Here is a 6,000-nt window from a genome sequence, read left to right as displayed (position 1 = left end):
TCAACTTTATGCTGGGGAGGCCTTGGATCCACATGGTAGGTGCTGTTTCTTTTGGCCTTAATTAGAAGGTGTGATTTGTGGTTGGCAACATGCTTATCATGGTGCATGGAGAATCTGATTTCAAGATCTACCCCAAGACGGCCATCCCTTATGTGGAGCCTGAGTGTACCAATGAATCCAGCTTTCAAACCTTTGAGCTAGTATCCATGATTCATGTGCCCGTGGGTTCTTTCATAAAAACTCCTGAATTATCTAAGCCAGCCATTGCGGCGGGAAAATTCATGTTGGCGAGCGGGTACAACTCTTGAGAGGGTTTTGGATCGCATGGTTAGGGTGTGCAAAAACCCATCGAAGTTCATAAAAGCTTGAAGAGAAGAGGCTTAGGATACGTCGAGAGGCGAGGATGCCATAACGAGCAAGGTGGCCGTGGCAATCAAGGAAGCCATGGAAGGCAAAGAAGTCGAAGTACCTGAGGAGGCCAAAGTGAGTATGGAAATCGAGGTGGACGCATCGCTCGAAGCGAGAACGACGGGGGCAATCAGAAGCCTTTTCCCTCGTTGCTGGAACAGACATTTCCAGGGCCCCCAAAGATGCTGTCTGAGGATGAGGGGGCAATCAATGGTATAACTAAGCTGTTTGAGGAGGACGTCATATGCACCATCCTAGCATGCGAGGAAGCTGAGTCCCCTGAAATTGTAGCTGTTCCTCCAGAGTAGGGCGGTTCTTGTTTAGCTTAGCCTTCTGTTTTGTGTCTTCTTTCTTGTGTGGGATCTCGTAGTTTTTTTCTTTCTTGTTTATGTCGTTTGTAACATGAATTATGATTAGCCCTGATCTTGAGCTGTTGGTCGAGGGTGGTGTGTGTTAAAATACGGCTGTATCTTTCCTCAAAATAGACGTATGCTTTATTAAGGACATGTGGAAGCATATCAAACTAATCCTATGACGGTTGCTGAAGCTTGGGCTTCCACATGCTCCCAAGTTGGACTGTTTTGCAAGGACAAAGAAATCCGAGGAAATGAGGATGAGTTCTTAAAACTTGTTACAAAAAATACTTCATTTTTTTTCAAAAACGACATGCATGATCTTTATTGTTGACATACTCTAACTTATCTCATCGCATTCCAGGCATTTCATTATGCATAATCATGATAAGGACTCACGTGACTCAGATGTGCATGAAGAAAGTCTCTCAGGTTCTGATGACACCGATGATGACTAGAAGGGGATTGAGTGTGAATGGAATTGACATGAAGAATCGAAGCCGTTGATAGAAGAACGAACAATTACCATAAACTTGGGTGATGCAGAGAATATCAGGGAAGTAAAGATCGGGGCATGTCTCTCATAGTCAGATGTGGAAATGATGACCAAACTCCTAAAAGAATATCAAGTTGTGTTTGCTTGGACATATGCCGACATGTTAGGATTGGACCTTGAAATTGTGGAACACACTTTGTCGATAGATCCTAATGTGCCACTTAAGAAGCAAAGACTTAGGAGAACTAAACCAGAGTTGTCCAAGAAGATCGAAGAAGAAGTGATGAAACTGCTGAAAGTAGATTTTATCGAAGTGACACGTTATCCTGATTGGGTAGCAAATATCGTGCCTATAATGAAGAAAGATGGATGATTCAAGGTGTGTATTGACTATCGCGACCTGAATCGAGCAAGTCCCAAGGACAACTTTCCGCTCCTACATATTGATGTCTTGGTTGACAATATGGTGGGATTTGAGTTATTCTCTTTCATGGAGGTTTTTTGTTTTTGTTTTTTGGATATAACCAAATCCGCATGAAGGAGGAAGATAGGAGCAAAATATAATTCATAACTCCTTAGGGAACATTCTGTTATAAAGTGATGCCTTTCGATTTAAAGAATGATGGGGCAACATATCAAAGAGCCATGGTCACGTTGTTTCATGACATGATGCACTAGGAGATCGAAATATATGTGGATGATATGATCGCAAAATCAAGACGTGGTGAGGACCATCTTGAAGCCTTGTGAAAATTGTTTGAACGTCTATGAAAGTTCAAGCTATGCCTCAATCCCGTGAAATGCGTTTTTGGAGCGAGATCTGGGAAGCTGTTAGGGTTCATGGTCAATAGTAAGGGCATAGAGATTGATCCGTCAAAGGTTACGGCCATCTGTGATTTATGACCCCCGACTATCGCCAAAGAAGTCTACAGCCTGATAGGACGGCTTAATTATCTGGCGAGGTTCACCTGTCAATTGTCTGAAATAACGAAACCATTCTTCAAGCTCCTGAAAAAGAATGCAAAGATTGAGTGGGATACCGAGTGCCAATGCACCTTCAACAAGATAAAACACTATCTCACTCACGCACCAGTTTTAGTGCCCCCACTCCTTGAAATTTCCCTGATTTTGTACCTAACCATACACGATGAGTCACTGGGAGCTATGTTAGCCTAGAAAAGGCTAAATGACGGGAGATAATGTGCGATATACTATTTGAGTAAGAAGTTCACTATATCTGAGATGAACTATACATAAGTTGAGAGGACGTGCGTGGCCTTGATTTGGGTTTTGCACAGGCCACGGCAATACACAATCTATCACCAAATCTTGATTTGGGTTTTGCACAGGCCACGGCAATACACAATCTATCACCAAATCTTGTTGGTAATTGAAAATGATCCCATTATGTACCTCCTAGAGAAATTGGCATTGGTTGACAAGTTGGCCAAGTGGCAAATCTTAATTTCGGAGTTTGACGTTCAAAGCCTGGGACAGAAGTTCGTTAAAGGTCGCGCCATAGCAGACATGTTGGCAAAAAATTCCGAGAGGTCCAGAGCATCTGATGAGGATAATGATGCAGATGAGCGAATTTTACTTATATCAAGCGACAAATGGACGATGTACTTCGATAATGCAGTTAACTTAGCCGGGTTGGGTATTGGGTAGTTCTTATTTCCTCAAACGGACAACATTACCCCATCGCCGCTAAATTGACGTTTCCTTGCACGAATAACTTTACTGAGTATGAAGCATGCATTCTCAGCCTCCAAGCTGCCGTCGATATGAAAATCCAGAAGCTGCAAGTTTATGGTGATTCAGCCCTTATCATCTTACAGACCGAAGGCGAATGGTGAATACGAGATTCTAAATTGGTTCCATATCATGAGTTCCCAAGGGAGTTGACGGAGGAATTCCAAGAAATATCATTCGAGTATTTACCAAGGTCTCAAAATTAGTTCGTTAATGCCTTGGCTACATTGTCTTCAATGTTACAAGTAGCTGGAGGCATATACATTGAACCGTTGAGAATTGAGATCCTTAGGCACCTGGCTTATTGCATGACGGTTGTAGAGGAATCAGATGGATAACCTTGGTATCACGACATCTTGAAGTACCTGCAGAAGGGTTAATTCCTCGAAGGAAGTGAAGTAGCAAACATAAAGTATTTGACGAAGTTAGCGTCAAAATTCTATACCAGTGGAGATGTTCTCTACAAAAGGTCATTCGACTCGACATTGCTAAGGTGTTTTGACGCTAAAGAAGCCGACCGTTTAATGAAAGAGATATATGAAGGGGAGTGCGGCCCCCGTATGAATGGACACTTCTTGATGAGAAAGTTCATGCGATTCAGTTATTATTGATTGACCATGGAGTCCGACTGCATTCAGCACGTACGACAGTGTCACTAGTGCCAAATTTATGGAGATAAGATAAATGCCCCTCCAAATGAGCTTCGTCAAATGTGGGGGATTGATGTGATCGGGCCCATTAATCCCAAAGCTTCAAATGGGCATTGATTTATCTTGGTGGCAATAGACTATTTTACCAAGTGGATCGAGGCCAACTCGTATGTTAATGTTACCACCAAGAATGTGGCCATGTTCATTCATCGCGACATTGTTGCCCGTTACGGGGTGCTGGAGGTGATCGTTACTGACAATGGCACTAATTTGAACAACAAAATCGTGGATGGCTTGCTTAGTGAGTTTCGAATTAAGCATTTAAACTCGTCACCGTACCAACCTCAGATGAATGGAGCGGCGAAGGTGGCAAACAAGAACATAAAGAAAATCCTGTCAAAGACTATTGAAAAATATTGTGATTGACACGAGAGGCTTCCTTATGCACTAATGGCATACCAAACTTCTATCCACACCTCTATGGGGGCAACTCATTCTTCACTCGTGTACGGGATGGAGGTAGTCTTGCCTATTGAAGTTGAAGTTCCTTCTCTAAGGGTCCTTTCCTAATCTAAGCTTGATGAGACTGAGTGGATGTAATAGAGGTATGAGCAGCTAAACATGATCAATGAGAAGAGATTGCAAGCTGTGTGTCATGGTCAATGCTATCAGAGACATGTCGCAAAAGCCTTCAATTGAAGATTGATTGATTGATTGATTGATCTCTTCCTAGACACTTCGAAGTCAACGACTTGGTGCTATTCAAAAAAATAAAAAATGACCTGGTGCTGAGGCAAGTGCTTTTGATCATAATAGACCCTTGTGGCAAATTCACCCCGAACTGTGAAGGGCCATATGTTATTAAGAAGATTCTTCTTGGAGGTGCTATGATTTTGGTTGAAATGGATGACACTGAATTGCCTAGACTTGTAAATGCTGATGCTGTCAAGAAGCATTTTCGGGAGAAGTACAGCGCAAGTGCCAAAACTTAGCACAGAGGAACACTTAAGTGCCAAAATTTAGGAAAGTGACACTTGAGTGCCAAAATTGGAACAAAATGGATCACTTAAGTGTCACTCCGGCAAAAATCCGAATAAAATGCCGACGTAGCAATTTTTCGGCGAAATAACTGCAAAACGGTGTCGTTTTGCATGCTAACGTGGCTAGACAATACAAAAATGACGTCATTTTGGTGTTGACGTGGTAAAAAATAATATAGAAATTAATTAAACTAAATTGATTTAAAACATTTAAAAATAAAAATATTTTTTTTAAAAAAAGGGGGAAGGGGCGGCTGAGGCTGAGGGCTCTTTTTTTTTAATTTTTTTTTTTTAATTTTGTATTTGTATTTTTAAATGTTTTAAATAAATTTAGTTTAAAATTAATTTAATTAAATTTTATATTTATATTTTACCACGTCGGCATCAAAACAACGCCATTTTGCACTTATTTCGCTGGAAAATCATTACGTTAGCATTTTGGCCGGATTTTCGTCAGAGTGACACATAAGTAATCTATTTTGCTCCGATTTTGGCACTTAAGTCTCCTTACTAAGTTTTGGCACTCCAGGTGTCCGGTACTCAAGTATTTTCCATGAATGAAATCAAGGCCAAGGAGCCACTTCATGCACAATCTGAGTCGCATAGCATCGTAGATATCATGCATATGTTACATACACGCATATCTATTTGTGTTTCAGGCACCCTACCATTTGATAAAGAAATGGCGGGGAAAAAGTTGATTCAAGGACCCATCTAGTCTCTGCACATACGGCTCAGTATCTCCTCTTCTTAAATGAGAGGTAAACTAGGACGGTGGAAATTTAAAAAAAAACAACAAACAATGAAAAAAACAAAAAATGCATGGCATCATTCGCATGACCTATTTCTGGTGTTACTATGCGTGCTTCATGTATGCAACCCTCGAGAAAAGGGTCTCATAAAAATGACTTTATTTGGGCAAAAAGGCGAAATGTTTACCATGCCAAACAAGAAGTGCTTAGGATGAATAAATGCAAACCATTTCCAAATACATCCTTCAAATATTTTTCAAAATTGAATGAAAGATGACCTTCTCTTAGGACGAATGATTTATTCACACTGAGCGCAAATATCAAAATGATAAAGGTGTTTCTTTCGTCAATCCCAATCACTACATTAATCTCTTGCTAACCCTTTCGGCTGAATAAAGATGATCATTCAAAATAGCCCTATGGAGAACAACCCTACACTGGGGCTATGGGAGGTTTCGGTTGAGATGTAGAGCGAAAGATTAAGAAAGATTCTATTACTTTCACTTGCATCAATCTTCTGGTGGTAGCTTCCGAGAAATTTTCATTAGA

The sequence above is a fragment of the Eucalyptus grandis genome, chromosome 11 (assembly GCF_016545825.1).
Source record: "Eucalyptus grandis isolate ANBG69807.140 chromosome 11, ASM1654582v1, whole genome shotgun sequence".
Taxonomy (NCBI): domain Eukaryota; kingdom Viridiplantae; phylum Streptophyta; class Magnoliopsida; order Myrtales; family Myrtaceae; genus Eucalyptus; species Eucalyptus grandis.
Note: the sequence above shows the minus strand (reverse complement) of the source record.